Raw genomic sequence first — 26301 nt, forward strand, 5'->3', positions numbered from 1 at the left:
GACTGGAATTCGGTTGTAGGGGAACGAGTAGAAGAAAAGGTTACAGGAGAATATGGGCTTGGGACAAGGAATGAAAGAAGAGAAAGACTAATTGAGTTCTGTAACAAGTTTCAGCTAGTAATAGCGAATACCCTGTTCAAGAATCACAAGAGGAGGAGGTATACTTGGAAAAGGCCGGGAGATAAGGGAAGATTTCAATTAGATTACATCATGGTCAGACAAAGATTCCGAAATCAGATACTGGACTGTAAGCCGTACCCAGGAGCAGATATAGACTCAGATCACAATTTAGTAGTGATGAAGAGTAGGCTGAAGTTCAAGATATTAGTCAAGAAGAATCAATACGCAAAGAAGTGGGATACGGAAGTACTAAGGAATGACGAGATACGTTTGAAGTTCTCTAACGCTATAGATACAGCAAAAAGGAATAGAGCAGTAGGCAGTACAGTTGAAGAGGAATGGACATCTCTAAAAAGGGCCATCGCAGAAGTTGGGAAGGAAAACATAGGTACAAAGAAGGTAGCTGCGAAGAAACCATAGGTAACAGAAGAAATACTTCAGTTGACTGATGAAAGGGGAAGTACAAACATGTTCCGGGAAAATCAGGAATACAGAAATACAAGTCGCTGAGGAATGAAATAAATACGAAGTGCAGGGAAGCTAAGACGAAATGGCTGCAGGAAAAATGTGAAGACATCGAAAAAGATATGATTGTCGGAAGGACAGACTCAGCATACAGGAAAGTCAAAACAACCTTTGGTGACATTAAAAGCAACGGTGGTAACATTAAGAGTGCAACGGGAATTCCACTGTTAAATGCAGAGTAGAGAGCAGATAGGTGGAAAGAATACATTGAAAGCCTCTATGAGGGGGGAGGTTTGTCTGATGTGATAGAAGAAGAAACAGGAGTCGATTTAGAAGAGCTGGGGGATCCAGTATTAGAATCGGAATTTAAAAGAGCTTTGGAGGACTTACGGTCAAATAAGGCAGAAGGGATAGATAACATTCCATCAGAATTTCTAAAATCATTGGGGGAAGTGGCAACAAAACGACTATTCACGTTGGTGTGCAGAATATATGAGTCTGGCGATATACCATCTGACTTTCGGAAAAGCATCATCCACACAATTCCGAAGACGGCAAGAGCTGACAAATGCGAGAATTATCGCAAAATCAGCTTAACAGCTCATGCATCGAAGCTGCTTACAAGAATAATATACACAAGAATGGAAAAGAAAATTGAGAATGCGCTAGGTGACGATCAGTTTGGCTTCAGGAAAAGTAAACGGACGAGAGAGGCAATTCTGACGTTACGGCTAATAATGGAAGCAAGGCTAAAGAAAAATCAAGACACTTTCATAGGATTCGTCGACCTGGAAAAAGCGTTCGACAATATAAAATGGTGCAAGCTGTTCGAGATTCTGGAAAAAGTAGGGGTAAGCTATAGGGAGAGACGGGTCATATACAATATGTACAACAACCAAGAGAGAATAATAAGAGTGGACGATCAAGAACGAAGTGCTCGTACTAAGAAGGGTGTAAGACAAGGCTGTACCCTCTCGTCCCTACTCTTCAATCTGTACATCGAGGAAGCAATGATGGGAATAAAAGAAAGGTTCAGGAGTGGAATTAAAATACAAGGTGAAAGGATATCAATGATACGATTCGCTGATGACAATGCTATCCTGAGTGAAAGTGAAGAAGAATTAAATGATCTGCTGAACGGAATGAACAGTCTAATGAGTACACAGTATGGTTTGAGAGCAAATCGGAGAAAGACGAAGGTAATGAGAAGTAGTAGAAATGAGAACAGCGAGAAACTTAACATCAGGATTGATGGTCACGAAGTGAATGAAGTTAAGGAATTCTGCTACCTAGGCAGAAAAATAACCAATGACGGACGGAGCGAGGAGGACATCAAAAGCAGACTCGCTATGGCAAAAAAAGCATTTCTGGCCAAGAGAAGTCTACTAATATCAAATACCGGCCTTAATTTGAGGAAGAAATTTCTGAGGATGTACGTCTGGAGTACAACATTGTATGGTAGTGAAACATGGACTGTGGGAAAACCGGAACAGAAGAGAATCGAAGTATTTGAGATGTGGTGCTATAGGTGAATGTTGAAAATTAGGTGGACTGATAAGGTAAGGAATGAGGAGGTTCTACACAGAATCGGAGAGGAAAGGAATATGTGGAAAACACTGATAGGGAGAAGGGACAGGATGATAGGACATCTGCTAAGACATGAGGGAATGACTTCCATGGTACTAGAGGGAGCTGTAGAGGGCAAAAACTGTAGAGGAAGACAGAGATTGGAATACGTCAAGCAAATAATTGAAGACGTAGGTTGCAAGTGCGACTCTGAGATGAAGAGGTTAGCACAGGAAAGGAATTCGTGGCGGGCCGCACCAAACCAGTCAGTAGACTGATGACAAAAAAAAAAAAAAAAAAGAAGCAGTGTAGTCATTAGAACAATTACGTCATGCACAAACATTTACGTGCAACGCACTGCATAATATTTTACAAGGGACCACTATGCTACATTAACCGATGTGGTGAAAATCAAATCTTCCTGGCTCCATTGATATTTACAGGGCATTACCCAGCAGGTCGCTAAAATCTGGGGGACTTACGGGCTATAAATAACTCTGGAATTGTAATGTTTCGTGCAACAGTGAGTTCGCGGCGCTTTCGTTTCTTGCTACGCTGTGTGAGATTCTTTGATTTTCTAGACAGACGACAGCATATGGAGCTTGATCACGCAGCTACATTCAGAGAAGTTAATTATTTCTGTCGAACTGTGACATTATTTATACCCACATGTTCAGAAAAAACAGAATACCCTGAATGACAATAGATAGGATGTAGATATTCACGGGTCATGTACATTAGTATGTTCTGTAGAAATGATTAGCACTTCAGTCACTTCGTTTCAGCATGTGTCCACCAAGGGCCCTGATAACTTGTTCCATGCGTGATGGTATGGTGTGAATGACGTCCTATTTTACAGCCATCCAGAAGGTTGCAAAGTTCATATGTGTTGCGTGTCATTGGGTCACAACACTGCACCCGTCATTTCACTATATCACACACATTTTCGACTGGCAACAAGTCTGGTGATCTGGAGCACCAGGGCAACAGGCGACATCCTGTGACACAAAGCAGGCACGTGTTGGTGCAGCAACATACGGTCGTGCATTGTCTTGCTGAAAAATAGCGTCTGGTTTCTTGTGGAGAAAGGGTATGCCTACGTGTCACAGGATGTCATTCACGTAGGTCACACTGGTCACAGTTCCCTGGGCATGTACCACTGTGATGTGTGGTTGTACCCATTAGCACCCAATGACGTAAGGCATGGAGTTGGCGCTGTATGCCTTATGCAAATGCAGTCGCTGCGATGCTGCTACCCATGTTTGCGGCGGGCAAAATGAGACCATCAGTTTCGAACAGAACGTGGATTCGTCCCAAAAGACAAGCTGATGCCGTTCCTGTTCCCAGTGACGTCGTTCCATACACCACTGCTATCTAGCATGTTTATGCACATTCGTCAAAGGTAAGCTGAGAAGTGGACGACGTGCAAGTAACCCATGACGTAATAAACGACAACGGACTGTCACCACAGACAGTGTACGACGTGCTACACTGCCCCACTGTAGCACCAGAGTAGAGGAGGACGCAGCTGTGTCCTGTAATGCCATACGGATGAGGTGTCGATCTTCTCGTGATGGTGGGGGGGGGGGGGGGGGGGTCTGCGTGTAGGACCTGACCCGTCTCGTCGTATTCTACGGCCGTCCGTGAACAACTCTGAACACACCCGTTGCGCTACCGAAAGACTTCGTCCCACACGAGCAACGACTTCCTGGATGGATACATCACATTCTCTCATGCCAATAACGCGTCCTCCTTTTAATTCACTGATTTGACGTTGTCACTGGCGCATACGTCCGCGAGGTATCCCGCACATCTGCTCAAGTCGCACTGATCTACTACCTTCTGTTTATAGGGACAACGAGAGTCACAGGCACGTTCTACTGGTAGGTGCTGTTGTGCCGCGATGTCGATGTTGACCTCGAACCCGCTGTCCGACATGGTTCAAAAATGGTTCAAATTCTTCGAAGCGCTATGGAACTTAACATCTGAGTTCGTCAGTGTCCTAGAACTTAGAACTACTTAAACCTAACTAACCTAAGGACTTCACACACATCCATGCCCGAGGCAGGATTCGGACCTGAAGCACCTAGAACCGCTATTTTTTCTTTTTTTTCATTTTTTCGGTATTTTTCGTTGCGTTTTGGTCTGGGCCGACGTCACAAGACATTCGTTCAAGTTGATCACTGATTTCTTTACTCAGTTTTTTTTATTAGAGAGGGCGAGCAGTCCTCTTACCGAACACACTGAGCTACCGTGCCGGCTGTTGTCACAGTGGCCGGCTATCTGACATGGTTCAAATGCTAATCGTTTCTGCAGTATGTGCTAATGTACATGTCCTGTGAGTATGAAAGCCCTGTCTCTAGTCGTTCAAGGTGTTCTCTTTTTTCCGAACGTGAGTGTACTATCAATATACAACGGCGTAATAAGCAACTGGCTGCATTTTGAGGTAAATGCTGTTTTCGTCAGTACATACCAAACTTCTCTGCAATATAGGGATTGAAAATTTTCATCCTGTTCGATGCAAGAATACGATGTAATCTGGGGATGGAAATCTATGTTGGAATATATCAGAGAACCCCTACGCATTGTCAGACTCACCTAAGGAGATAGGAAACGGACTTGTACGGCCTGTTGAGGGGACAGCGCTCAGTTTGACACTTGACATCTAGTTTTGTCCCATTCCACTGGCTGAAGAGCTCCTGAAGAAGAAACAGACCGTAGTTGGAACTCTTAGAAGGAATAAGTGGAAGCTACCTCCAGATTTTCTTTGCACGGGAAAACAACTTTTTTGGATTCACAATGGACAGTACCATGGCTTCATATATGCCAAAGAAAGGAAAAAAAGAACGTTATCTTCCTTTCATCCTAGCATCATGACGATGTCACTAATACCACGGATGAGAAGAAACCACATATTATGTAAGAATAGAAACCAGAAGTATAGAAACCAGAAATTATAAACATATAATAAGTCCAAATCAGGAGGAGACACAATAAATGAAACGTGCGCTACGTATTCAGCCACAATGTAATCCAGATGCTGGCCACTTGCCCTGTCTTTCAGAATGATTGACATCGATGGCATTAACGCCTTCATGATACATGCGACTAACGACAAGGATCTGCCGAAGATTGTTTTTACATGAAATGCGAAGAGCATTAGTAAAACCTGCACTGCGCAAGACAGCAGCCATTCACTCCTTGTCTAAGCATGTTAGAGAGAACACTCCCAAAATGGCGGAAACCGAAGACAGCAACCATATAGCAACTTGTCAACAAAGGATATCGAAGCCGAGGCGCTTCGCAGTTTCCCTGGGAGTAGTAACATAAAAGTTAAATCGCAGTGTGCCCGATGTTTAAAGACGTGAAGAACCTATGTGAAAAGTTTTATGATAAAGCACCCGTTACAGCCAGTGCCAGTGACTAAATTCATAAATCTTTTACATGAGTCAACAAAATGAATGTTTAACATGTGCGTAATCACTTAAATCTGTAGAACAGAACGAAGAATAAAAAAATAAATATTTCCAGAAAAGGTTGTAAGAAAATGGGAAATATTGTATGAGCTTCAAAAATAGTAATTTGTTACTTTATTAATATAAAAAATGGACCCATGCACGATGACGTAGTATTCTGTACAGCTATTTATTCAGTTAACATATTGTTTATATTAACGATATGCTACAAAGTTACGTCATTATAGCCACTATTGTTTGCTGTGTTAAGAATACTCCGCGCGGCAAGTAACTTTGTGATTGCCTAAGCGTATTTGCATTTCTAACAGCTGCAAGAAGTCACAGCAGATGGCTTGTTTCGTGGCACTGACCTCTTCTTCATTTTTTTTTATTTTTATTTTTTTTTATTTTTTTATTTTATTTTTTAGCTAGAAGTGGAGCGTGCTGTTCGTTATCCGCCCCATTACGCGATCGTGTATCTATTCAGACAAGCTGGCAGTGCAGCAAATAAGGGATCCGAACTGGGAATAAACGGAAGGGGTTTATCAGTTCCAGCATTCGTCTTACAATCAAATAAAACCTGCCAAAAGCCTTAGTCGTAACCAGGGGACTGGAACCTTATTAATTTCCCAAGTTCCATGCTTAATCTCCCTGTCAACGCTGAGCGCCTGCGAATAGTTAGTGATCTCTCCGTGAACCTTTTTCACAGTTTCATCTACTACAACCAGCCTTACCGGACTTTGTTTATCAGCAACAAAACCAGGTAGCATGAAACTGTTGACAATGTTCATACTGCTATGTCTGGTTACATGTAATTTGCAAAATTTACTCAAGATCTTGATTGAACTTCATCATTTTGAGAAGACCGAAGACTCGTTCTGTTTTACTTTCTAAAAATATTCAACAGCCAAGATCACATGAATATTTCTTTATTTACAACTGGTTTCCACAGACTTTGCTGTCATTTTCAGATATTAAAAAATCTTTTTGTTGTGAAACATGTTCATTTTACGTTGGACCTCACGCCACATGAAAACTTGCCGTGAGGTCCAAGGTAAAAGGAACACGTTTCATAATAAAAATTAAGGTTTGATGATGGCAGCAAAGTCTGTCGAACGTGGTTGATTTAAACAGAGAAATATTTATGTGATCTCGACTGCTGACTCTTTTTAGCAAGATACTATCCTCCGCGTCCTCATACGACGTTCCAGACTGTCAGTCAGCAACAGCAGCTGCTACTTCTTCTGTTGCAAAGGGCTCTGAGCACTATGGGACTTAACATCTGTGGTCATCACTCCCCTAGAACTTAGAACTACTTAAACCTAACTAACCTAAGGACATCACACACATCCATGCCCGAGGCAGGATTGGAATCTGCGACCGTAGCAGTCGCGCGGTTCCGGACTGCGCGCCCAAAACCGCTAGACCACCGCGGCCGGCCTTCTGTTGCAAACTTTCTTTTAGATAACCTCTTAAAAGTTCAAAAACTTGAGCAGTTGACGTACGTGAAGTTACAAAACCCGCTGCATTCATCGCCACTGCCTACTATCATACTTTTAGGGCCCGAGGATGGTCAAAAACTGACCGAAACCGCTTACCATGGAAATAAATGTTTTTGTGGTAGAGACTATTTGCGTTCATTTTTAAAATATTGTACAATCCTATAAGCTCCGTTTTATTTTCTTTTTTCCCCTCTAATTGCCGAAACCTCTGGATAATCCCGAACTGGATGATCGTGAGCTCGCTGTAAATTCAATTAGCCCTTTTCGTACATTCGTAGTTCTCGACTGCTAGCGTGTAAACGTTCTGCCAGGAATCGTCGAAATATTTTCGGTTGTTAAGAAGTTAGCTTGTCGCACAACCAGATGCCTTCCCGCGCGAATGCCACTAATATCTTGCTGTGTCGAATGTAGCACGCAATCAACAGGCATTCGGGATCGTTGCCCTGCTATTATCGACAGTGGCAGGAGCAAACGGAGCGGCTGTGACGGACGCAGTCGATTAACCGAGGCGGTCCCCAGACATGGACGGACGGAGGGCAGGCGGGAGTCGGCATTCGCCACGCCCACCCGCGGCCTCGTCACGTTGAATAACCCCCCGCTACTGTGCGGCGGGCGTGGTGAGGTGAGAGGACACTGCTGCTGCTGCTATATAAACACGGGCTGCCGCTGGCAGGGCACACTCGCCTCCAACGAGCAGCACCAACATGAACCAACTGGTGAGCAATAGCCTACTGCTGTCTTAGCACCACCTAAATAAAAATTCAAAATTGTGATTTAATTTGTCGCATGTACCTAGTACAATTTTAGTGTTACAGAAGTCTAATGTTGTAAGGATAATTTTTGGACACATAACAAGCGATTCACGTCTCTGGCTGTCTGTAGCTAAAAATAGAGACTGTGCGGGCGACCTATAAATTAATTTTAAAACTTTACGCTTTAAAACAATACTCGATAATAACACCCAGTTTTCAACGTGTGGCAAGATATAAATTATTCTTTACTCATCAGTGTCGGCACCTCCTATGGCAAATGCCACGTCCAGTTGGTATTTCATCTATCTCCATGTGCGTTCCAGGAAATCCATGGTCATCCATTCAGATGCAGAGTGCAGCTCCAGTACGTGTTCAGCCTGAATTTGGTACAACCGCTCCTTTACAAAAGCCAAAAGGAAGAACTGTCGTGTGAGGTGATCGTGGCAGCCACTGAAGTGGGCCATCTCGTCCAATCTATTCGGAAGCGTTTCATCCAAAAACTGTCGGACGTTTACGGACCATGTTGGTACCCCACCCTGCTATAAGACGCCGTCAGGATTCAAATGTTCTAACTGTGACAAAGCAAACTCTTGTGACATGACCAGGTGAACGTCTGTTGACGGCCAGACTCTTTCAAAAAGAGTAGGTAAATGATGCAATTTTGCATCCACATTCTATAACACTCTAATCTTTAGAGTATTTCTATTTAAAGTGTTAGGACGGTTCGGTATGCGAAATACATGAGAAACTGACTCATCGTGGAAATGATCTTTCATGAAATGTTAGTGTTTCCGTCAGTCTTGAACAGCACGTCCACTAAAAACTGTTTCACCTGAGCTATGATCGTCGCCGTTAGTACCTGGAGCAGTTGCACCTTTCAGTCTTAAAGGCGAAACCTCTTACACAACACATCGTGCACTGTTTGTCATAGCATTACAACTATATGGCCTCTGTATGCACTCAATTTGTTCGACTACTTGCAAACATCTCTCCTACCTTGTCGACATTAGGGTCTATTTTTGGAGAACTCTACATCTTTCCCTTAATGATGTGTCACGCACAAATTGCATGATGGTTCCCAGTGTCCAAAAGTTTCGCTGAGTATCAGACTACTTTTCTATGAGCCACGTTGAATACTGAGCTTTATTCTGTAGCAACCATATTTTTTGTCAGATCTATAGCACCACCTAAATAAAAATTCAAAATTGTGATTTAATTTGTCGCACGTACCTAGTACAATTTTAGTGTTACAGAGGTCTAATGTTGTAAGGATAATTTTTGGACACATTATATAATCAGGATAATGGTAGTTCTTACATTAGGCTATAAAGTTTACCTATAGTATATATATTTTAAATCACAGTTCTAACATTTTATTTATCATGTCAACCTAAGTGTAGAAGAAACAGTTTGTTAGCAAACAATGTGCCTTTAATCATACAGTTTTAGTATGGGTCTGACATCCTAATTTATCCATCTTAGAAGCTTACATTCATCTTTTTGGGTTCCATAAATGTTAAAATATTTCATGCGGCAGAGAATCTAAGAAAGACATGTAATCTTTTGAGAAAATGGATTGTTGTGGGAAATGTGTATGTGTGTGGGGGGGGGGGCGACAGCTAAGAGAGTATAAGAAATAATAAGTGACTCAGATGATGGCTGTCTTCCTTTGCTATATTAAAAGTGGTCATGGTGACCACAAATGTTATATCTTCAGTTATGTTACTGAACACAGTTGATTGCTGGGGGTTGGATGGGAATGTGCAGATCACTGCAGAACTTGACCACCTTTTGACATGATGTTTACAATACCATGCCCAGCACCAGGTTACTTGTTACAGTTTGTAAAACACTGGTCACTATCTTTGAAGTCTGCAGTGTAGCAGTTTTCAATAAAGTGCTAATATGTTTGTTCATCTTTGCAGACAGGAGCAGTTTTCCTGGCAGTGCTGGGCTTCAGCTCCGCAGGCCTGCTGCATGGACTGGGACCACTGCCTGGACCAGGACCCCTGCCTGGACCTGGACCCCTGCCCGGCCCCCTGAGGCTCGGCCCTGGTCCACTGCCTGGCCCCCTGCCTGGTCCCCTGCATGGTCCCCTACCTGGTCCCCTGCCTGGTCCCCTGCATGCCTATGCCCCTCTGCACTTGGGCCCTGGCCCCCTGCCTGGACCTGGACCTCTGCCTGGACCAGGCCCTCTCCCTGGACCAGGCCCCTTGAGGCTGGGCCCTGGCCCTCTGCCTGGACCCCTGCCTGGTCCCTACCCTGGTCCCCTGGGACATGGACCTGCTCCTCTGTGGCACTAACTTGGTGCTTGAGGGAAACATCTCATTCCCTGTTTTGGTCACCTCCAGCTTCTTTATACAAAACCAAAATTATAATTAAATTAATTATTCTTACTTCTTTTGTGCTATTTGTTGTTGTAATTCTTCCATGTGTGGAATGGTGTTCAAGAAATAAATGTTTATAAATGTTAATTGTGTGTCTATTTACTATAGTCTAAGAAGTGAAATTCTTATTAATGGTGGAAATGACATTCTGTCAAAGGTGATCACATAGTGAGATAATATGAACTGCTATTATTTCAGACACAACAATTACTAGTTTTGGACTACATTGCCTTCTACAGATACTACAATAGGAAAAAAGAGAAAAGCCTCTATTAACTGAAGCCAGTACCAAATTTTCACAAGTTCTACTTGTGAGTTATGTAAAGTAGAATTTAGTGCTAAATACATGATTCTCGTACCTATCAGACACAGAAAGCACTTGCTAAACAAAATGTTCATTACATGCATTCAAAAATTAAACTGAATAACGAACATCAGGAAAATATGTACATGTAACCAGGAATATTTCGATTTTTCTATTTTCAAAAGACATGCACATTTTCTGTACAACAAGTCATTAACCGAAAAACCATAAAATATACTTTTATATTCATCTTATGAAACATGCAATACAATCACGAGTTTTAAGTGATAGCATCTAAAGAAATGTTTGAATTACAACACTTTTGCTCATGTATTACATGTATTGTGCTATTTAATATCACTCCTTCTTACATGACACATAATGCACTGGGCCTGAGTACAGATGTACATAGATTATATGTGACTACACTGGAAGGAAGAAATTACGATGGCGATACCTGTGTTGAATTAATCGGTGACTTGTGGTTGGTGGCTTAAACAATAGAGCACTGAAAGATAATAGTGGGTACCTGGTTCTGGCCATTACTCTAGTACAGCTGTTAACAAGTGGGTGGGGGGAGCAGGAGAGATAGGAACGCATCCAGTAGGATTTTTACCAATAACCTGAACTGTGAAAATAAAGATGTCAGTATACCAATAGTTAAGAAGTGATCTGAAGGGTGGAGAATGAATACTTTTGCAGGCCAAGTCAAAACCTAAATAATGAGAGAAAAAAGGTTAAAGAAAAATCAAGAAAGTTCTGTATAAACTTAAAAATCTTAGTTTAATGCATAAGAGACAAGCAAAAGAAGTGACGGTGTGTTGAACCAACATTCTAAAAACTAACTTTCATTAATATATGGTCATCACAAATGTACAGTACTTTCCATAAAGAGGTCCACTACCCTCAATATGTAAAGGGGAACTTCCTCAAATATTTGATATTACATTTACTTCAGAACGTGATCAAACAAAATCTGAACAGAATATCACAGAAAGAAATGTTCATCCTCCCCAATAAACCTAACTGAATGCAGCAGTCTGCAAAAGAAAAATAAACTTTTATATTCTCTGAGCTCTGAAATATTTAATGATACCTTTTGTCATTCCCAGAAACAATTTGAGGGTGCACTTTTCTCATCACTGATACCAAACTGATGCTTACTTTTTGTTTGGATTATGTTACTTAATTTCTTCTTGAAAGTGCATTTTTTCAAGTGGACTTCTTAATTCTTGGGTAAAGTTTTTCGCATTAATTCCAAACCAAGGAATGTGTATTTCATTAGCTTTTACTATGTCAGTCACCTGTATACGTCTGAAAAGAAAGTCATTACCTCAAGGACTCATTGGGATCTAGTTAAGTAAAAGCAAGGATTTTCTCTTTCATGTAATAAATTAGTGTGCTTGGATTACATGGACTGTGAAATCGAGTGTAAAATATCAGATTCTGCTGAATGAAAGAAACGTTAAGAGTTTCGTTGTTCGAGTAATTAACTTAGAATTGCAGAGATTTTGTAATTATTAAAGACTTTCTGTAATGAATACATAATTTATAGCGGGCCTCAAGCATTTAATGACCATTCTGGCTGTCATCCTAAAGTATTACCACACGAGAAGATGCTACTTTTAAAGCGAATTCATTCAGCATTTCAAACAACCAAATCAACGTCTCTGTTTACGCAAATGACAGATGAGAGCTCCTTCGATCACCTTCCCCTGAAGCCTTTGTTTAGAAGAGTAACATTTGATAAACACTGTTAGAATTATTGCATTTGCGTATTGGTAGCTTTTCGAATTAGTAAAGGAAATAAAGGTCGTAATTCACAGAAACAGACGGAGTATTCTTACCGTTGTTTAATAAAACAGATATCAATGACAAAACGGAAATACATACACTCCTGGAAATGGAAAAAAGAACACATTGACACCGGTGTGTCAGACCCACCATACTTGCTCCGGACACTGCGAGAGGGCTGTACAAGCAATGATCACACGCACGGCACAACGGACACACCAGGAACCGCGGTGTTGGCCGTCGAATGGCGCTAGCTGCGCAGCATTAGTGCACCGCCGCCGTCAGTGTCAGCCAGTTTGCCGTGGCATACGGAGCTCCATCGCAGTCTTTAACACTGGTAGCATGCCGCGACAGCGTGGACGTGAACCGTATGTGCAGTTGACGGACTTTGAGCGAGGGCGTATAGTGGGCATGCGGGAGGCCGGGTGGACGTACCGCCGAATTGCTCAACACGTGGGGCTTGAGGTCTCCACAGTACATCGATGTTGTCGCCAGTGGTCGGCGGAAGGTGCACGTGCCCGTCGACCTGGGACCGGACCGCAGCGACGCACGGATGCACGCCAAGACCGTAGGATCCTACGCAGTGCCGTAGGGGACCGCACCGCCACTTCCCAGCAAATTAGGGACACTGTTGCTCCTGGGGTATCGGCGAGGACCATTCGCAACCGTCTCCATGAAGCTGGGCTACGGTCCCGCACACCATTAGGCCGTCTTCCGCTCACGCCCCAACATCGTGCAGCCCGCCTCCAGTGGTGTCGCGACAGGCGTGAATGGAGGGACGAATGGAGACGTGTCGTCTTCAGCGATGAGAGTCGCTTCTGCCTTGGTGCCAATGATGGTCGTATGCGTGTTTGGCGCCGTGCAGGTGAGCGCCACAATCAGGACTGCATACGACCGAGGCACACAGGGCCAACACCCGGCATCATGGTGTGGGGAGCGATCTCCTACACTGGCCGTACACCACTGGTGATCGTCGAGGGGACACTGAATAGTGCACGGTACATCCAAACCGTCATCGAACCCATCGTTCTACCATTCCTAGACCGGCAAGGGAACTTGCTGTTCCAACAGGACAATGCACGTCCGCATGTATCCCGTGCCACCCAACGTGCTCTAGAAGGTGTAAGTCAACTACCCTGGCCAGCAAGATCTCCGGATCTGTCCCCCATTGAGCATGTTTGGGACTGGATGAAGCGTCGTCTCACGCGGTCTGCACGTCCAGCACGAACGCTGGTCCAACTGAGGCGCCAGGTGGAAATGGCATGGCAAGCCGTTCCACAGGACTACATCCAGCATCTCTACGATCGTCTCCATGGGAGAATAGCAGCGTGCATTGCTGCGAAAGGTGGATATACACTGTACTAGTGCCGACATTGTGCATGCTCTGTTGCCTGTGTCTATGTGCCTGTGGTTCTGTCAGTGTGATCATGTGATGTATCTGACCCCAGGAATGTGTCAATAAAGTTTCCCCTTCCTGGGACAATGAATTCACGGTGTTCTTATTTCAATTTCCAGGAGTGTATGATCAGGGGGTGACGTTTATATCTTCAGTCTTAAATGGCACATTTTTAGCCATAGCATGCAAATCTATTTTTTTTTAAATCAGAGAACCCTGTTTAATAAAGCATGAAAACCAATGCAAGTGCGCGGTCGCATGTGATCGCTGGTGAGACACAGAAAGGATGTCTAGTCTTTTGTTAATTACTTCTTCTGTTATGTGTTCTGGAATGGAGTCGAGGGAGAGCCTCGCGCATTAGAGTGGCCACTCTAATTTAAACTCTTCAACTTTATAAAAGATCACTGCGTACTGCAGGGCGTATACTCGCGCATACTAGTAATTATATAAGGAAATTTCCACTGCGCACGGACGAGATACCGACGTTCGGATAATCAACATATCACTAGTGATTAATATTGTATTCCCAATGTATGTAGCATAGTGCACTTTAGTAATCATAGTTATGATTAACGCTATTGTGATTTCATTATTTGTTTAATCCATGATCCTAAAATTTCAACATTATACGTAAACTGTATTTTCAGTATTTATCTCACTTTAGCTCAGAAATAACGTGGCCCACGAACCTCCTTCTTACGGCGACGAAATTCTCAAAGTATATGTCGGATGCCACCTTATCATGGTTTAAATATATTCACTGATTTTTAAATATTTCCATCCATCTCAATTCAGTTCAACAAAATTATAAAAAAAAGAATCCAAAATAATATAACTTATCATATATATATATATATATATATATATATATATATATATATATATATATATAATTATTTACAAGTCAGATCCAATTAAAGCGCAGCCTTCCTGTCCGAAAGTTATCTGTAAATCAATGACTTACTTCTAAAAGAAGTATAGCAAAGAAAATATGTCCTATGCAAGAACACGGTTTATACTTTTAGACATCGTTTCTGTTTTGTGTTTATGAATGGATGCAATGTTAGTAAAGTTAATCTCTCCGCCAGTGAAGCTAAATACATCAAACGAATTAAGATAACAATCGCTGTGATATGGGACTTTCTCACATGCAATCTTGCTATATTTCTAGTCACCACAGCATCGTATGTAGCGTTCATCGCACTGCCATTGAAAACCTTACTGTCAGGAAACCACATTCCTAATTCGAATTTCAAGGTCAGCAATTTCCTCATCAGAGTAAATAATAACCTATATCGTCCATAAATTTTGATTAAGATGCCAATGGATATTCACAGAGAACTTAGCTATTAAATAATTTATGATGAACTGTTTCTCGCTGAAAGGTGCTATGACTCACAAAATCGATCATTTGTAATTATTATTATTATTATTATTAGTACGAAATCATTACCAACATGCCAGTGATAATAATGAGTGATAGAAAAGGGCATTGCACCACCTCTCACCTCGATGCATGCACTATTTTCGTTGAGTAGGCTGTCGTAAAGCCGTTGTCTCTTGAGGGAAGTAGGCCCACATCTGTTGTAACTAGTTATTGATAACTTGGTTACTGGCATTGGGGTAGAGGTCACGTTTGAACCGGTCCTACACATGTTCTGACAGGGACAGATCAGGATACCTTGCAGACTGAGCCTCGATTCATCATGGAATTCAACTGACGACATTCTTCAGTAGTCAATGCTTGATGGTTACGGCAACTCAGATGCAGCTGTTTGTGTTGTGGGGTTAATGGTAGCCTACGCATGAGGCGATGATTCTGAAGTCTGACCAATGCTGTGGGGTGACACAGAATGTTGCACTGATGACAAAGGGTTTAAATGTGCTTGGTGCACAATACAGCGATCCTCCATTATAGTGGTCAGATGTGGTCGACTGGAATCTTGATGACAGGTGTGTAAGCATTCACGTTCTCATGGCCACTGCCACATCTGAATGCCCCTCAACCCTGGATATTGCCAGGTTCCAACACCTGGGCAAATGGAGACCTAAAAAGAGATCCGTTTCAAATTTATAATACTCTTCAAGCTACAGACATAATCTGCCAGGGCTGGTAACAATTCTGAACATGGATAACATTAATGCACTGTGGTGCCCATTATACCTGTCATGGAGAATTTCAAACTCTAATTAGTTACATACCGGCCGATAGTATGTACATGTACATAGTTACATTGTCATCCGACCATGTCTTCTAGGTGCTTCACGTTTTTTGCCAAGCAGTGTGTTTATAGGCTTTACCTAATTGCTCGCACATAACTACACACTGGATGAAAGTGATGACCCTTGCTCCACTAACTCGATTGCGTTGCGAATGGTATTTGGTGTCCTGTCTCATTAGTATGGCCTACTTTCAAAAGCCTGAATAAGCACCTTCAACAGCGCGGATTGCTGCAGGACGGCCAGGAAGAGAGTTAATGAGGATCTGGAAGGTAGCAAGAGGGATTTGGAGCCATGCCAACTCTATTGTCGTGGCCAGCTGTGGTAAGTTTCTCAGTTGGAGATCCATGCCGCGGCCAGCCCGATCGAGGTGGTCTCACATCTCGATTGAGCTGTCCGTGCCATGTTCCCTCAATTGAGAAACTTAATCGGGTTTACATCCAGGGAGCTCGGCGGCCAGGATAGTATGGTAAACCCACCCAGGTGCACTTCAAAACAAGCGCATAGACTGCGAGCTGTCTGACATTGTCCTGCTAGTCCTGTTAGTAGATCACTTCATGCCGAGGAAAAACAAATTGTATTTAGGAGTGAACATGGCCCTAAGAATAGATGCAAACTTGTGCTACTCCATTGTGCATTCCAGAGTGACGAGATCACACAGGTAATGCCCCTAGAAATATTCCCCAGCAAATTACGCTCCCTCCTCCGGCCTGCACCCTTCCGACAATTGTAGCAGGATGTTTGCTGTCAGACCATTCATGCCGAAGGAGCGTAAAAAGCGATTATCTGAAAAGGTCATCTTTCGCCACTCAGTGAATGTCCAGTTGTGGTAGTGACGTAAGAATTCAGGCCTTCGTCGCCGATGAGCAGCGGTCGGCATGAGTACATGAACCAGGCGCCTCCTGCGGAGGCCCAAAAGCATCCACGTTTCATTGAACGCTCGTTTAAAAGACTTAGTTGGTAGCCCCTTGGTTCATCTGTGTAGTCAGTCACTCAATAGTTCCACATCTATTCGGCGGTACACATCCGTACAGCCGGTTTTCACCTGTAATCTATTGCCCGTGGTGCGGCAGAACTGCCTTGGCACCGTTTTGGGATAGCCCCATTTTGCCATGCTTGGTATTTAACCACGGTGGCACTCGAACAGTTCACTAACTTAGCTGTTTGGATGTTTCTCGACGTATTCCCATGCGTTTCTACAAGAAAACTGTACCCCAGTTGTGTTTCATTAATATTAATGGCATACGAGTACATCAGGTACGAGTGCACATCGCGTGCACAAAATGACGAGGATTCTTTAAGGTGTGTTGCGAAAACTAGTGGTCTACTGACAGTTCCTTGGGGTACAAAAAATTTTACTCCCACCTTATTTTAAGGAGCCAGTGATTGACATTTCCAAAATGCAAGGTGAGTAAAATAAAACTGGCGTGGGGAATATTTCTTGCACCTTAAGATAGGTAGTCCGCCTTACATTATCTCCACCTACAATGGATGGTGTAAGCTGGGTGTCCTACCTTAAGGGGCATGAAATATTTTTCAGACAACTTTTATTTTGCCCACACTGCATTTTTGGGAAATCATTATTTGAGCAATAGCTTTATGTCATTGTATTACAAACCACTAACTTCAGTTGCGTATAAAATGACATCATGACATCAATTAAAGAACATGTGCGAGGTAATGAAAACTGCTTGAAAACAACATGATGTAGGAAAGCAACGAACTAATACATGAGGTAACAAGATAATGGGGAGGAGCACATGGACTGCGCGACGTGATGTTCATCTGTTGGACACCTGTGGGTTGTTCTGTACGACGATTTGCAATACTGAAAATCCACCCTAAACCGGATAATTGTGTAATCTCCGATGTACTATAGCCCAGGCGTCTAGCACCGATTATCATCTCAGATATCATGTGCCACACGCCGTAACTAGTTGCAACATTAGTGCGTCATAGACAGCACTTGACTTCAGACCACACATTTATATTATGTGTGGTACGGTAATAATTAAATATTTGAAAGTATAGGCCGTAATACCGTTTCCGGTTCAATGCACCGTCTTTCTTAACTGCACTGGGTTGCCATATCGACAGTAGAATCATGGTCTAAGTGTGGCGGGAGGAGGGGGAGGGGGTTTGGACCACTTGTGGAGACTAAGAGAACAGCTGTAAGACAATCACACGCATCACTGCTCAAATCGTTCAGACTCTCAATCTAGTATACTTTCACCTTCGGATATAAGATTGGTTCAGCATGCAGAAAGAAAAGCCGAAAGTAAAGCCGCATTAAAGTAAATGCTGGAAGCTGGCAACATGGTGCAGCATCAGGTCAAATTAGGGTCGTATGACGTAAGCTGTCGTTAGTTTTTCAGACTGGTTGGATGTATATGGTGGAAGCATTTCATTCTCTGTCTTTCCCTACAGTTTTTATCCTCTACATCTCCCTCTAGTGTCGGAAGATGTTCTACAATCCTGTCCCTTATTCATGCCTGTCTTTTCCACATGTTACTCTCCTGCGATTCTTCAGAGAAACTCATTTCCTGTCTTACTAGTCCTTGGTATCGTTCCACAGCGCAGCGCCTCAAACGCCTCGATTCTCTTTTTTTTCGATAAAACGCTGCACAAAGTACTTTCTAACAAATTTCTTTCTCAGATTGCCCTCGCTGCCTATACTAGTTTCCTTTTAACGTCATCCTTGCTTCGTCCGTCATGTGCTATTTGCTTCCAAGGTACAAGTATCTCGCTATTCTTCTTTCTTGCCACTCCTCATTAATTTATTTTTCCTTCGGTGTACTGTCAATGAATTTTAATGCCCTCCCTGTACCTTTATTTTATTTCTGTCAGTGTTTTCTCAACCTACAAACTGTGTCCAAGGATGCACTGATCAATATTCAAGGGCATGACAGAAATGAGCATTTGAAGTAAGAAACTTCAAATGGACATACTCCATATTCCGAACTGTTTTCTGGATAGAAAAAATTTGTGATAAGGTCTTACGGGACCAAACTGCTGAGGTCATCGGTCCATAAGCTTACACACTACATAATATAACTTAAACTAACTTACGCTAAGGACAATACACACACCAACGCCCTAGGGAGGACTGGAACCTCCAATGGGGGAGCTGCGGGAACCTGACAAGGCACCCAGACCGATCGGCTACCCCGCGCGGCCTCCGAGATAGAACACGTTTAATGTTCATTGTTATTTATTTTTTCTAATGTTCACTACATTGCCATGTTTACACGTGCAGATATGTAAAACATTTAGTAAACATTATAACATTTTCAATACAAAATATGTGCTGAAAACTTTAGTTAACACTCAATGATCAGAAATTCGATGTGTCGGAAAGCGCCGACGGTATGCTTCGAAAGCAGCATGAGCGTTACCATCGCAGAACGCGCAAACATGTACCATATCTGCATATTCTTCATCACCGTAGATGAGTGACTTTTTAATCAGTGTGTGTGTATAAACATAGTTAACCGATGCTTTTCACTGATACACTGTCATTCCCTCGGTGTACTTCACTCGTAACACAGTGTTGACAACTGGGCATTTAACGGGAAACAGCCGTACATAAATTATAACATAATTAGTGAACATTGTCGTAGTCGCATATAAGCTGTTACTTTTTATTTACAGATGGCCAGTTTCGATCTTATAAAGAGGTCATCATGAGATCAACATTCCTTGATGACAGTAGGAATCGCTGGCGTGGAGCAAGCGCTTCCGTACTTGAGTGGAGAATACTGTTGATCACAGTCGGGAATGTTCTACGTCACCGATTTCTGTTGTCATCAAAGAACGTCGAACCGATGACGATCTCTTTAGAAGGTCGAAACCGGTCATCTAAAAATAAAAATTAACACCTTATATGCGACCACGATTGTGTTTACTAAACCAATCATTTGTATTTCTCCACATGTTCAAATGGTTCAAATGGCTCTGAGTACTATGGGACTTAACTTCTGAGGTCATCACTCCCCTAGAACTTAGAACTACTTAAACCTAACTAACCTAAGGACATCACACACATCCATGCCCGAGGCAGGATTCGAAACTGCGACCGTAGCGGTCGCGCTGTTCCGGACTGTAGCGCCTAGAACCGTCTCTACATGTACATTTCATCTACCGATTTCCCTTCCATTCGGATAATTACTTTGAGGTAAGGTTTTTCTTGCCATTCCTTCTTGTTTGCCTTAGAGAGTATATAATCGCTTCTCTCTGCTCTTATGTCGTTCCAGTTCACTTTATACGTGGCAGAAATGAAAAAAAACAACACAGGTTAACATGCAACAGGTAGTTTTTGGGTAATGTGTTTTGGCTTGGGGCTACCATTAATGGTGCAAGCTACACGTACTTTCAGTATTCCTGATCTGATCACACAGCTGCTTTGTTTGTACATGGAAAAACGTGCTCGTAGATTTATGCGAATTATTCCTCTGTCCTCTATATCTCTGAAGAGCTGACTATCTGAAGATATGCCGATATAAAAACTTATATGCGGTGACTATTCTGTAAAACAGTTAAATTTTACTACCATTTTCTTCAGTCACTGTAAAGCGACAGAGGCTATTTCCTTAGCTTAAAGGGGTAATTTAATGACAGCACACGTACCAGCAGAAACAAGTGTAACAATTGAAATAGTAGAAAACAAGTCTCGTTAATGAAGTCAGGGATATTAATGGATGATTTATTGAAAAGCCGATGTTTTACATTCAGTTACAACTTTCTTTCTAAATTTAGCATGCAGTTGATCAGAATATCGTGGTAAATGTGTTACGATTTTATTTTCTCTCATGCCACTAAACTTGAATGTGTGTAACAGTTTGCTGTAATTGTTTTCCTTAGACTGTGGTTATATGAAAGTGTTGTGACCTGATTTTACAGTTTCATAATTCAACCAGTAATCACGGAATATCACTTATTTGTCTGTCTGTCTGTTTGTCTGTCTAAATTTTCAAAACCCTTTTGCTCACGAAATTTAGCATGCAGTTGATCAGAATATCATGGTAAATGTGTTGCGATTTTATTTTCTCTCATGCCACTAAACATGTATGTGTGTAACAGTTTACTGTAATTATCTTCCTTAGACTGTGGTAATATGGGAAGTGTTGTGACCTGATTTTAAAGTTTCGTAATTCAACCAGTAAACACGGAATATCACTTAGTTTTCTGTCAGTCTGTTTGTCTGTCTAAATTTTCAAAACCCTTTTGCTCACGATCGAGTCGACGTATCAAGTTGAAATTTATGTCATATATTCAGACTATTTATGTCACATTACTGACATTTGTACACTCACTCATTAAAAACGTATGGGCACTTCCCCCTGTCGTAGAGTCACGAGATTTTTCATCATGTTGAAATTAATGTCATACATTTAGACTGTTTATGTCATATATTGGTATTTGTACACTCACCCATTAAAAACTTATGGCCACTTCCCCCTGTCGTAGTATCATGAAATTTTGGACGTACATGTTTCTGTGTCGTTACGTTACAAAAACTGCTAAAAGTGTCACAATCTGCCCACTTTTATGCTACCAGAAGTGTCGTCCGCCATAAATCGTTCATTGACTTTCAGGCTATACGAGTAGATGTAAACGCATACGTGCATATTCATGGACTCTTTATGGTGAACAGCATTACAAAATGACAGCGCGGAATCTCAGAGACAGCGATATAAAACATGGTGAAACTGTTGGCGATGTGATGGAGCCAGAGGAATTCAGGTCCTACATCTACTATAAATGCTGATGCCAGTTAGTTACATTATAGACTATGCTATGAGGTCTACGATAATTCATTGACACGAAAGAACTTGCGTTATGTACTATGTTGTGAGCACTGCTATTATTAATTAAAACGAAAAACGTCAGTCAGGCATCTTTCAAAAACTATGGTTTTTACCAGTAAGCATCGGCTAGTTCTTACACGCGCATGTGAGATGGGAGAGTGGTTAGGTTTCCATTTGCAGTGTTAATAACTAACTGAATTAGCAATAACACCAAAGATGTGGGGTATCAGATAGCTTAAAGGTACTTAATTTACTAACAGTGCAAGAAGAATGGTATCTGTGAAGCGGAAAATCGCTCATGATTCTGACTAGACATTAGTCACACAGATACTGTGGTTTTGTGGTAAAGAATCATTTTTGACCAAAGACTTTAACGTCAAGGAATTTACATACCAGATTCGGAGGCAAAAGAAGATGGATTATGGCACGTAGGAACGCAATTTGACTGTTTTAAAAATTTGTAATATCATAATGACAGTGAGACAGAACTATATAAACAGTGAAACGCGTAGGAGAGGAAGTTAAAAGTTTTGTGGCTGACGCAGACTTACAAATATTTTCATATAAATTATGAGACAATGAAGTTTTTAGAACGACTTCAGTGTTTAATGGAAGGGGTTGAAAGGTGCTCCATTCCTTATTTACGTTGAGGGTCACTAGTCGAAACATGTGACCACGACGTTTTAGAGTTTTACCTTTCTTCTCCTTCTTTTTTTGTTTTTTAGTCGTAAGCATATCTAGAGGTTCAGTGCTGTCCTTTAATACCTTATCCTGTGTTAATTTTCTACTACCTATCTAAGACACTCAACTTCCTTGGTAGACTGTTGTGCATAATGTAAGCTTTGTCTGTCACTATTGGACTGTGTTTTTCCTCAGTGCCTCTCCCTGCGCCAAGTTAACTGACTCTCTGTGCGTTATCAGACGCCCAGTCACCTATTCCCTTCTCTTGGAAAAGGTTTCCCGTTACCTTCCTTCCTCTCTCTTCAACCCTCCGCAAATTTAGAAAGCTTCATTTACGGTCACCCTGCCTACACCGGTCACCGACGTAGTCTCCCCCACTACGGTACTTTCACGGTGGCGGTGAGAGGCTCACGGCCCGCTATATAACCCGGGACCGCTGCTTGGGGGGCACACTCGACAGCGACGAGCACGACAAGCAACAACATGAACCAACTGGTGAGTCACAGACTACTGCTACTGCACCAGCATTCGCCAGATATTATCACAAAGCAGCCTTTCTCTTATTGTTTGGTGATTGTAGCTTCTTATTAAAGCCCATTCCAAGTTCAAAGTCTTCCTACATAAACCAGGATGCATGCATAATATACTACACACTTTTTCCTAAAATCATAATACCTTGATCTAAAAGGCTACTGGCTACCTAAAGTTTCTATAAGCATGTACTTTTAAGAGAACGCCGATATTTATGGACGGCAGTTACAAAACTTTAACACAAAATGGAATTAAAGACATCAACTGCCAGTGGACACTGATTTATATCATTGGTGCAAGTTGAAAACTTGTGCTGCAGTGGGATTGGAACCTGGGTCTTCTGCACACAAGGCAGATGCTATGACCACTATGCCATCTGGGCACAGTGGTCCCCACAACCGCTACCCTAACAACAGCTAACCTAACACGTCTCCTGCGAGACCCAAATTCTAACTTTGAGTTCGAGCTTGGTATGCATCTGCACTGGAAGGATCATTGGCCATCGCTTTTGTGTGTGTGTGTGTGTGTGTGTGTGTGTGTGTGTGTGTGTGTGTGTGTGTGTGTGTGAAAGAACAGACACCATTTTGATCCTGCACCCACTATGTATCATTACACAAAAGAATTAAGGACATTAGTTGTCAGTGGTCATTGATTTCTATCAATGGGGCAAGTTGAGAATTTGTGCCGGACTGGGATTCGAAACTGGGTCTCCTGCTCATGATGCAGATGCGCTGACCACTATGCCATCCGGACACAGGGGTCACCTCAACACCACAGACTACCCTAGCATGCCTCCCATCAGACTTTGATAGCCCGAAGTTTGATTGTGTCCTGAGTGAAAAATGTTATCCGCTGTCAGGCATCATAAGGTGGCTTACAGAGTATGCATGTAGATGCAGATGTACATGCAGAATAAGCTGCTGCATTTCTGTGAATCGAAACCACTCCCAAGGACAACTTCCCATGATAATTGGCCTTGACAGTCTGACAGATTCTGGTAGTACTCTCCTGTGGCAATTGGGCCCTTATGCACTTAATCTGGTAGGATCACACCATGTCATTCCCCAAAAAACCACTCATCATCACTTTGCCCTATGATGGCAGGGCTTTTACCTTTTTCAGGATTGTTGTATACATATGTTTGCATTGGCTTTCCTCTGTAGCCTCTGGGTTACACAGATATTCACAACCCTCATCCATAGTTATCACTTCTCTGAAAAAGGAAACACATGTGGATCTGGCCTGACAACAATGTAATGTTTACACTGTTGCCTCAGAACAGTGAGATTTTTGTATGTGGGACCCAGGAGGTGGCGAAATTAGTCATGTCTGTTTCATGAGTGATTTTCACATTTTCCACTATTGTCTCCATTCTGATACAGAAGTCTTCAAACAGCCAGTTCTCCACTTCTTTTTGCAATTTCCACTCCTTTCTTGACTGATGGCCTACCAATTCCTCATTCGTTATCCTGTCTTGTACAACCACACTGAAAGCAGCAGAGCCACCTAACTGCTGTATTGTGTGATAGTGTACTGTTGACATATATATCCAAGAATTCAACATAGATGGTTGCAGCATTGTCCCTCTCCCAATGCAGAAAAAAAATTATTGAATTTTTTTCCATTATGTAACTGACATGTGTCAATTTGTTTTGGCTCCTCTAGAAATGTGCTATGTTATTGAGACATGTGGGTTTCAGTATGTGCTAGAATCTTAAATCTATTAAACTATGGTGTCATTACTCTAGATGTGTGTGGCAAATGTTACTAAATGTTTGTTGCTCTTTACAGACCACAACCATTCTCCTGGCAGTGCTGGGCATGAGCTCTGCAGGCCTGCTACATGGACTTGGACCCCTGCATGGCCCAATTCTGCCTGGAGCAGGACCTCTGCCTGGACCAGGACCTCTACCTGGACCAGGACCTCTGCCTGGACTAGGCCCCCTGAGGCTAGGCCCTGGACCCCTGCCAGCCTATGCACCTGTGCATGGTTATGCCCCGCTGCATCTGGGCCCTGGCCCCTTGCCTGGACCAGGCCCTTTGCCTGGACCAGGCCCCTTGCCTGGACCTGGCCCTCTGCCTGCACTGGGCCACCTGAGGTTGGGCTCTGGACCCCTCCCAGGCCCACTGCCTGGTCCTTACCCTGGTCCTCTGGGTCATGGACCTGCTCCTCTGTGGCATTAAGTTACAGCTCAAGGGACCTGTTCCTCTCCCTGAATTATTCAATTCCTCATTTCTTTATGAAGTACCAAAACCGTATGTAAAAAGTGTTCCTGTCTTCTGTTAAAGTAAATGTGTTATATTACTTTAATTGTGTGTAATATTGTGGAAAAAATAAAAAATTTGTTAACTTCATCTAATCTACATTTATTTTATCTTTTTACCTGAACACACAATTGAATCACACTAAAAGAAAACTTCTCCATTATAATTTGGTGTTGTGTACCAACACAAGTATTGTTTTAGTTAGTTACGTTTACATGTTCTAACTGTATCTATGCACTTGGCTGTTTCTCACAGCTGCAGATATACCACTCATGACAGAAATACCCCAGTTGAGACACCTAAAACTGAGTGAAAATGATTTTAAAATACAGAGATGTGTTTGTTCTACCAGTTATCATGTCAATTTATTTGTAAAACTTTGAATTTGTGTACTACAGTATTTGAAGAGAATCGAATATAAAGAGTGTGGAAGAAAAGGTTGTGAAGAAAACAGACCAGCAGATTCACACAAGTCATATATGAGATATTATTAGGCAAACTGTTAAAAAACTTTTTTCACTCTTACGACTTACTGAGTCATATTTCCGAATACAGAAGCTGCTGTGTTGTCTTACTTCTTCTCTTATTCATCGTCAAAGTGCCAGTGTGGAGTTTCAGTGAAGAGACCGAAACGCAGATTAATAGAACACCCCATGGTGAGGTTTTTGATATTCGACTGCAGCAGTGGAATACACCAAAAACTGGCTTAGTATGTCTGCTTCTAGCTCTTCTCAGGTTACATGCCCCTGTGCTCTAATCACTGAACTGAACCTCCGCATAAGCATTAGCAAGGTATATTGATTGTTGGAGAGAGGTATATGCATCAACTATCGGGAAGCAGCACCAAAAACTGTCTTCTTAGAAACGCACATTCTACAACATTAACTAATTGTTAGTCTCGTAGTTTTAGTGTGCAGCTCGGCAATTTACCACTCCTCCCCAACGACGTACAGCAATGCTGGCGTAGCTGAGGCAGCTATTCTTTCTTCGAGTTGACCTCCTCTCAGAAGAGCTGTATTTTAAAATGCAAGTCTTCATTGCATCGAGGAAAAGAAA

At 42.3% G+C, this 26301-nt stretch overlaps 1 long non-coding RNA gene across 1 annotated transcript in view; it reads left to right on the forward strand.

The window, feature by feature from the left end:
• LOC124777765 overlaps positions 1 to 24881 on the forward strand; it is a 1006492-nt gene extending 981611 nt beyond the window's left edge. Inside the window, exon 3 of the long non-coding RNA XR_007015776.1 lies at positions 24772 to 24881. This is a non-coding gene — a long non-coding RNA (uncharacterized LOC124777765). The remainder of the gene's footprint in view (positions 1 to 24771) is intronic.
• Positions 24882 to 26301: the final 1420 nt, after the last annotated feature.

Source organism: Schistocerca piceifrons, chromosome 2 (assembly GCF_021461385.2).
Source record: "Schistocerca piceifrons isolate TAMUIC-IGC-003096 chromosome 2, iqSchPice1.1, whole genome shotgun sequence".
Taxonomy (NCBI): domain Eukaryota; kingdom Metazoa; phylum Arthropoda; class Insecta; order Orthoptera; family Acrididae; genus Schistocerca; species Schistocerca piceifrons.